Raw genomic sequence first — 8,930 nt, 5'->3', positions numbered from 1 at the left:
GGTAAAGCCTAATCCTCCACAAGGGGACGGCCCAGGAGATGTGCCCTTTGCTAATCCTATAAGACACAAAATGGCGAGAGGGCACCAGCACATTTGAAGATCTTTGCCTTGTGCCAGACCTTCAGATTGAAAACGTTGCTGCTTGGTTGGATGAATGAAATACAATGGGTTTAATTGGACCCCGAAGTAGCAGGGGCCAGGTGGCAACAGTGAGTCGTAAAGGTGATTGCAGTTATTGCAATGGGCAGCATAGACAAAGCAATATTCATGGTGGCCTGACCTCTATTGGTCAACAGAGGAAAAGTGAATTTTATGGTGGTATGACTTGTATGGACCTTTGGGATTAGCTAATCAATCATGGTGTTTCCAAGCATGAAATAGATAAGAAGCTTACTGCATTTCTGTGTGGTCTGAATAAACAGAAAAGGTCTCAAACAATCAAAGAACGGTCGCATTGGATGGTGGCAAAAAGCAAATTCAGTTCATGTGTCAATTTCTTGACATGAACTGCTTTGCAGACCCAGAATGCCATCAATGAAAGGATGGCCAGGTGTCCATGAGGAAGGGCATTGATGAAATACCTAAAAGTTTTGCAGTTAGCTTTTCTCTAGTCCTTTCCCAGGGGGACCTAAGTCCCTTTACAAGGGTAACTGCACACTACAGGAAGGTAACACTCAGAGTTTCAGAGGTCTATTGGATACTAGGTCTGAATTGATGCTGACCATGGGAGACTCCAAGAAGCAGTGTGGCCCTCCAGTTAAAGTCAAGGGCTTATGAAGGCTACGTGATTAATGGAGTTTTGGCTAAAGTCCAACTAATAGTATGTCCAGTGTTTCCCTGAAATAATCTTGTGGTTATTTGTCCAGTCCCAGATGGAGAATCGGGACGGATAGAAGTCGGGAGAATTCTGACATTGGTCCCCTGACCTGTGGAGTGAGGGCTGCTATGGTTGGCAAGGCTAAGTGGAAGTTGCCTCCATCACAGAGAAAAGTGACTTCAAAGCATCCCTGGAGGAGCTGCACAGATTAGTGATGTCAAAGACTTGAAGGATGCAGGGGTGGTGGTTTCCACGACACCTCCCCTTAACTCTCCTGTTTGGCCAGTGCAGAAGACAGAAAGATGGTGGAAAGTGACAGCTGACTATCAAAAACTCAATCAAATGATGACTCTGATTGCAACTGCTGTGCCAGTGTGGTGACCTTGCTTGAGCAGACTGAAGCATCTCTTGGTGCCTGATATGCAGCGACTGATCTAGCAAATGCCATTTTCTCAGTCCATAAGGATGAGAGGCGATTTGCTTATAGTTGGCAAGGCCAATAGTATACTTTTACAGTTTTAAATCAAGGACATATTAACTTTCCAGTCCTGTGCCATGACTTTAGTTAGATGGTATTTTGTTCATCTGTATTGTCTATAAAATATCACAGTGTTTCACTGTATTCATTGATGACTTTATGCAGATTGGATCAACTGAGCAAGAGGTAGCAACAACTTTGGGTTAGCTGGATCACAACCTGTCAGCCACTTTAATAAATCCCTTTATATGTATCTATATCTATGTTTATGTCTGTGTATAGATATAAAGATATACAGATAGGTAGACAAAAAATAGATAAGTGATAGATAGATTCATTCTGTAATTTATGTTACTCCAGAGAACCCTGACTAATACAATATCTAAAGTAATAAGTTTCATTATGGCATTTCATAAATGCCTGCTCCTGTCGTTCTCATTCAACCCTTTGCCCTATTACCCTGACAATTTGTCTGATATTCATTATCACTCTAGCAAGATTTTGACTCATGTTGTATAGTATGGAGGAATACCTTGTCTCAGTGTTGTTTGCTTTCTGTACTTTGCAGATATTGGGCTTTTCATACACATAGTTGGCATTTTAACAGAGCAGGTGCTTGAAGAAATCCAGCCACAGATGTTCTGTGGCCATCTCTGTAGCAGTCCATCAATCCTCAGGCCATATTCTTGTTACTATTATTACATTTGTTATGTTGACCAGGGAACCATGTTTTTTTGCTATAATAATAGTTTGGCAGTATCATAAATTGTGCCCATACAAAATGACAAATTTTGTTAATAAACATTACGTGTTATAATTATTCTATTGGTCTCCATTTCTCTCCAACTTGTGGATCCTCCCATTTATTAACATGAAAAAATATTGCAGTTAATCCAGCAGCCACCTCTAAGGGACCAAGAGAAAGGAAGAATCACATGCCTCTCACTTTAAGTCAGAGGCTGCTTTGAATGATGAAGCTTAGTGAGGAAGGAGTGCCAAGCTCTGAGGTGACTTGGCCCCTCCTCACACAATCAGTCAATTTCTGAGACAGATTGACTTCTCTCCTCACACAGTCAGCTGGGTTGAGTTGAATATCAAAGGAAAAGTTCATCAAGGGACCTGAAAGTGAATTCCACTGAGAGCAGCAAAGAAAGTGAAATAAGAAAGGCCTTGTGCGAATATGGAGAAAGCTTTAGGACCTGGATAGAAGCCCAAGCTGTCTACACCGTCTGTTGAGAGCAAATCTTAACCCACAGAAGAGCCTTCCCTTCCACCAACCTCAGGAAGGAAGAGAGGGTAGAAAAGCTGTAGGAGAGATGTCTGAAGCTAGCCAAGTCTGGTCCATGTGGGCAGAGGATGATGTCTTCATGGTGCAAAAGCGCAGGTGAGGAAGCAGGTACTGATGGAAGGTCAGTTAATTGCTCAGACAAATCCAGAAAGTGGATGATGGTGGCCAAACTCAACATTTGATTTTACATGTGGGAGAAGCAGTCTTCTCTTGAATGAAGATGGGAAGAGATGCCTGTAGGACTCTGCCTTGAGGGCTTCAAGGGACGGGCTGGGTCACTTATAGGAGTTCATGTAGCTGGCGAGTATGAGTTGACCTTAATGCTCATTTGCCATTCTCAAAATCCCAGGACCCTTACAACAACACCCACGCTCCCCTGTCTGTCTCAGTAAGTGGAACAAGGCAGGGCAGGTGGAGCGTCTGTTTGCAGCATGGCTTGCTGAATATTTTCAGCCCATTGTGGAGATCTACAGCTCAGAGAGAAGATGCCTCCTCCTGTAAGTAAAGATGATGGGACATTGGCAATGTGTTTGGCCACCCAAGAGCTCTGGTGAAAGCATACACTGTCATTCTTTTGGGTGTGTTTACAAGATAACTTTTGTTCAGCTGTGGTTCTGACAATAACTTGAAATTTCATTTCTTACTCCTTGAGAGATGCATCTTATGAGACCACAGGTGCTGCTGTGATTCTTCTGGTGGACCCGGGCAATGTAAACCGAAGGTCTTGGGGGAATCTGCCATTCTAGACACCGTCCGAATGTTCGTGGCTTGATGAAGGGGTTTGCTCCCACATCCCTGGTTTATGTTGAGATAGTCAAGACTTCTCTAAGTAAAGGCAGAGATGGTGGGAATAGCATGGGGCCTAGCATCGGAGTGAGTCCTGGAACTTCTATTGCTTGGGTATGACTCTCACCTAAAGATGAAACTTCAGTAGAGGAGTCATTGCTTTCATAAACTGGATATGGCAGCTTGCACCTGCCGTCCCATCCCTAGGACATTGGAGTCAGGAGGATGGAGTGTTCTAAGTCAGCGTTGGCTGAATGAGACCTTGTCTCCATGAGGAAAAAATGATAAAATCAAAAACACAGATGGTGGAGAAACAATCAAACTGGTTCATTAGACAGAACCTTCTTCTGTTATGGTGCTATGAGCCTTTTTGAGATGATGCCAGGGTGTGGAATAGCACAGAAATTTAGGTCATGGAACTTGGATGGTTTGAGTGGACTGAGTCTAATTTTGAGAAAGTTCGCTTTGGATAGACAGGTTATCAAACTGTACCGGGCTTTGTGTAAAATCCCTCTTCAATGAAAGAGGTGGTCCACAGAGTAGACCTTACTGTCTCAAGAAGTCTCATCACCATGGTAACCTCAGCAAATATCACCCTGATTAGCCAGTAGCTGTGAAAATGGACACAATGACTCACCAGAAGCAAAAGCTTCTACCTTTCAGAACGCCCAGGTGCTTATTAGGGTTGTTTAAGCAACACAATTTTTTTCCAATCAAGTCATGTGCCTTTACTCATAATGCTTGTGCTGCCTAGCTTTGGTCGACTTGACAGAAACCATATTCACCAAGGAAGACAAATTGGGGAATTTCCTTCAGCAAACTAGCCTGCGTGCAAGCCTGTGAGACATTTTCTTGATTAATGATCAATGCGAGAAGGTTCAAGCTGATGCTCACGTCAGTGGTGCCAATGCTGGACAGGTAGACTTGGGTTGTATAAGAAAGCAGCCTGAGTAAGCCATGATGAACAAACCAGTAGGCAACATTCCTCCGTGGTTTCTGCTTCCTTGCCTGCCTCCTGGTTCCTGCCTTCAGATCCTCCTGGGCTTCCCTCAGTGATGAACTATAAAATACAAGCTGAAGTCGATCTTTTCCTTCCAACTTAATTTTGATCATGGTGTTTGCCACAGCAACAGAGAGGACAACAATGTTCTTAGTAAGAACAGGGAGAAGCTGTGTGTCTGCAGTGTATTGACATGTTTGTTTTCTTATTGTGTTCTAAAACCATACCTGCAAGGTGTCTTGCTTGATCTGCATTTGCTTTTCATTGTTTTGATTCTATTTCATGATTCTGCAACATTAAACTTGAAATGACTTCCTTCTAGTTAGAATTCGTTATTTTATATACATGCTGGATATTACTGAGTTTCCGTGGACATAATTGGAACATGAAATTGAGCACAATCATCAGCGTGTCTAGATTGGGGTCTACCTCTGTACTGTTTGTCTTTTCTTCTCTCTATATTTGCAGTTTCTCTACTTCTTCCTCTTGAGAGGCAAAGAAGAAACTGTTTAAAATTTTTCTCATGTTCTAAACTTTCTCATGCCTTGCCATTTTAGTAGGAGTTTCTGTGGTGACTGTAAAATAAACACCTGCCTTTGTGCTATGTTGAACAAATATTTTACCTCTTTAGGAACGACGTTCAAGGCTTTTCCCTCAACGTACATTTCTTTTAAGTTATAGTTTTTTTTAACATATCCCATATGCCCATTGGAATATGATTATATTAATGTATTAGAAAGTATTATATTTTTAATTTTAGTAGTCAGATATATTTCTGAAAGTCAGTAAGTGTCCAATGTGTTATATTTCTCTTAAAATGTTTGCTCTTTGTTATTGGTATCTATCCTCACTTTACATTTGTCTTCTTTTCCAAAGGTCTTTCACTAGCAATTGCTTCAGAATCATTCTTCTTTTATCTAGAAATATTTTGCTTTATTTCTGAAATATTTTTTCCTGGACACAGAATCAGATTTCGCTGTTCCTTTCTTATTCCTCCTTCTCCGCCCCATGGGTTATGTTTAGCGTTGAAAAGCCATTAATGTTCGTCTGCCCACAAGTGACGGGCTGCTTTCCTTCACTTGCATTTTGCCTCTTGCTTTGTGTTTACTTTCTGCGGTGTGATTTGGATACATTTTTGACATGAATTTTAATGTGCTTATCCTGGATTGGATTTCTTGTAATTATTGAAATTGTAGGGTATGTTTTCCATGCAATTAGAGAGTTTTCCATCATTTTCCTTCAAATATTTTTTAAAGTTTCTCTGACATTTATTTACGTGTGTGTGTGTGTGTGTGTGTGTGTGTGTGTGTGTGTGTGTACACGTGTGTGCCCCTTGTGTGTGGATGAAATGTGATTTGGCTGCTTCCTGACTGCCAGACTGACCTCATGCCTCCACCAAAGGCAGCAAAAATCAAGAAGAAACCCTGTACAGTAGCCTCTCAGCCTCTGAACTCACCCTCACGGTGCTCTGGGAGTGTCCTAACTGTCAGCTGTGGGTGTAGATGTTGGGTACTGAACTGAGAGGGAGAATAGGAAGTGTGGCCAAACTGTGAATCTCAAAGTCTGCCTCAGTGATGTGTGTCTTTAAGCAAGGCCATAGCTCCCATATGTTCCATACATTCATAAACAGCACTGCCAGCTGGGACACATCTTCAAATACATAAGCCTATGGGGAACAGTTCACAATCAAGCCACAACATTTGGTTGGTACACATGAAACCATGGGTTCAGCCCAGTGGGTGGTACACAGCCAAATCCCAACAGTCAGGAGGCAAAGGCAAGAGGATCAGAAGTTCAAGGTCATTCTCAAATGTATCCCAAATTCAAGGTCAATCAAGTCTGTATATGTGATACCATCTCAAGATGTGTTATCCCTGTAAATTGTCATAATCCATCTTCGAAATACAGAACTGAGTCGGTGGCTCAGACATGGCACCGTCTCTCTTCATCTCTCATTGCAGAGGAGTTTATGCTCCTCTCCCCTTGAGTTGAGATCAGTGACTCTCGATACAGCCCCTGGGCCACTCTGATGTGGCTGGTGAGAGAGCAGAAGAGAAAAGAAAACGGAAAGGAAGTCATGGGCTCCTGCTCTCCTTCCTGTATTGAACCCGGAAGCCTGTTCTGGGTCTCTGTGCATCTGTCAACTGGATCAGTTCATGTGTGGGATATTGTGGTGGGGAAGAGTGTGTCTGCCAGTGTCACTGCCAATCGGGGGTCCTTTCTGAGTTGTTGCTTAGCCAGCTGCTGTCTTTTGCCAGTCTTCAGCAGTTCCTGCATCCATACTGCCCAAGTGCTGTGGCTGTCTCTGTGAGAGACAGGTAGAGTGTGATTGCATTCTAACTGAGGACCCAAGCATCACCATGACCTTCCCCAGGCACGAGAACATGTTTCAGCCCTTGTTTCAATTTCATCCTTTGCATTTTAAGAAAGGCGGAGATAGTGGGCATGCTCTGACTTGACCTGGCTTTATGCCCACCAGCTTAGGGGAAAGCTGTACACATCAGCTGTTGTGACTAAGGAGTTGCTGAGGGCGAGTGAGATGGCCCAGTGAGTAAAGGTGTTTGCTGTGCCTTTAACTGATGAGTTCAATCCCTGAGAAGTCCCTGACTACACAAAATTTTTCTCTGCTCTTCACACACACACACACACACACACACACACACACACACACCACGATACACTCATGTCTTAACCCCCACTATAGTGATTTTTAAAATGCTAAGGGCCTACAGGATGGTTCAGTGGATTAAGGAGCTTGCCAAAAATCCCATGAACTGAACTTAATCCCATTCAGTTAGACTGGGTGTTCAGCAAGCTCCAGAGATCTGTCTGTCTCTTCCTCCTTAGTACACTAGCACACATGGCCTTTAATGTGAACTGTGGCCCCCATGATTACCCAGCATGCCCTTTACCAATTTGAGCCATTTCCCCAGCCTAATGGATGCCATTCTTAGGCTCTAAAAATGTTACTGTCATTTATTCTTGTATATTTTCTTTATGAAAAAAAAACACTAAAGAATTGTTTCATATATACTGTCAAAAATTTGAAATACTTAGGCTCTTGGAGTCAAATCACTAGAGTCAGAATAGGGTGTATTTTGAATAAGACTTGTATTATGGAGAATTTTATTTGAGTGAAGGCCTCATCGCCCTCCAATTTAGGAAGTGTATACAGGTGCTAGCGTGTGAGTACATGCACACTTGCAGACACACTTGGTAGAGACAGTTAGTTAAGCAGAAGCCTAAGGGCCACCCCCAGATTCTAGTCGGGGTCACTTCCACCTTCACTGTGTGTGAGCTGACTGAAACCCAGCGCTCTCATCTCCTGGGAAGTGCCTCTGGAGATTCCCCGTCTCTGTGATTCTGTGGTTTCATCTGCTTCCTAACTGCTCAGTAATAAAAGGCCTCGAGCCAAAGACCTCATTTCCTTTCCCCGGAGTCTTTCCAGATGGAAGTTAGGATTTCTATTCCACAAAGCTAAAGGGCACACTATTGGAACCACGGTAGCCACTTCCCACTCGGTAAAGCAAATTCAAAATCTAACGTCCCCTGCTGCCAACCCGAGTACAATGGCTCTGTTTTCCCAATACAGCCGTGTCTCACCTCTGTGACGGTGTTTAACTCACTGCGGGGCCAAACACTAGTCCACATGGGAATAATGATAGCCTGGTCCATTTCAAGACCTGGGAGTATAGGGCCATGAAGAAATCCTGGGGAAGACTGTGGCAGCCAGCAGGAAGGTTGGAGGCCTCTGCTGTTGGCCACTGACCTTCTGCAGGCTTCTTTTGTGAGACCTATGGGAACAGCCATAGTGCTCTATAAATAATGGTGGATATTGTAAATGGGAACTGTGAAACTAGCCCATTATCCTGCATTTAATGTCATGTAGAAACTGGAGTAGATTGGTTCAGAACCCAGTTCTTCCCCCTAGGTCCTCATCACAAGGCTTAGAGTGTTTCCCGCTCTCTCACCTGCTGTTTGAGAAACTTCCGGGGCAGCACAATATAAACAATATCTACTCATCCTATGAAGGTGAACGGATGACAGGCCATAGTGAAGATTGCACTAGTCTGGCTTGGCGAATGAATGTACTTACTAGAATTCCTTTCAGGAGCAAGGCTGACTCAAACGCTGACCCCAATACCAGTGATGACTCCCAAAAGCTAGAGACCTGAAATTCTCAGTATAGCTTGTAGGCAGCTCCATGGATCACTGTACCTCCTCTCTACAGATCTGCTGGTTTGTGTCTCCTCTGCTAACATCTGTGTACTGTTGCTTTGATTGTGGGGAGGAGCCCTCCTATGTCCTGTAAGCTTTAGCATTCCCAGACATGTGAGGTCTCATGGGTCTTTCTCTCCCGTGCCCCCCATCCACTTTGAGTGTTTTAATTAAGAGGAAATTGTCACACAAAGATATCTCTGTCCTTAAGTGATGTGGGATAGTTTCTTTTTCTTTTTTTTTAAATTAGAATGTTCTCAACTTACAATCCTGGAAAATTCTGCATCAGAATCTCCTGGCATGCCTGTTTTGGTGCAGGTTCTGAGGAGGTTCCAATCCCAGG

This window comes from Microtus oregoni, unplaced genomic scaffold (genome assembly GCF_018167655.1).
Source record: "Microtus oregoni isolate MIOR12 unplaced genomic scaffold, Mior012 000015F_ref0000493, whole genome shotgun sequence".
NCBI lineage: Eukaryota > Metazoa > Chordata > Mammalia > Rodentia > Cricetidae > Microtus > Microtus oregoni.
The sequence above is the reverse complement of the archived record's forward strand: the minus strand, read 5'-3'. Positions refer to the sequence as shown.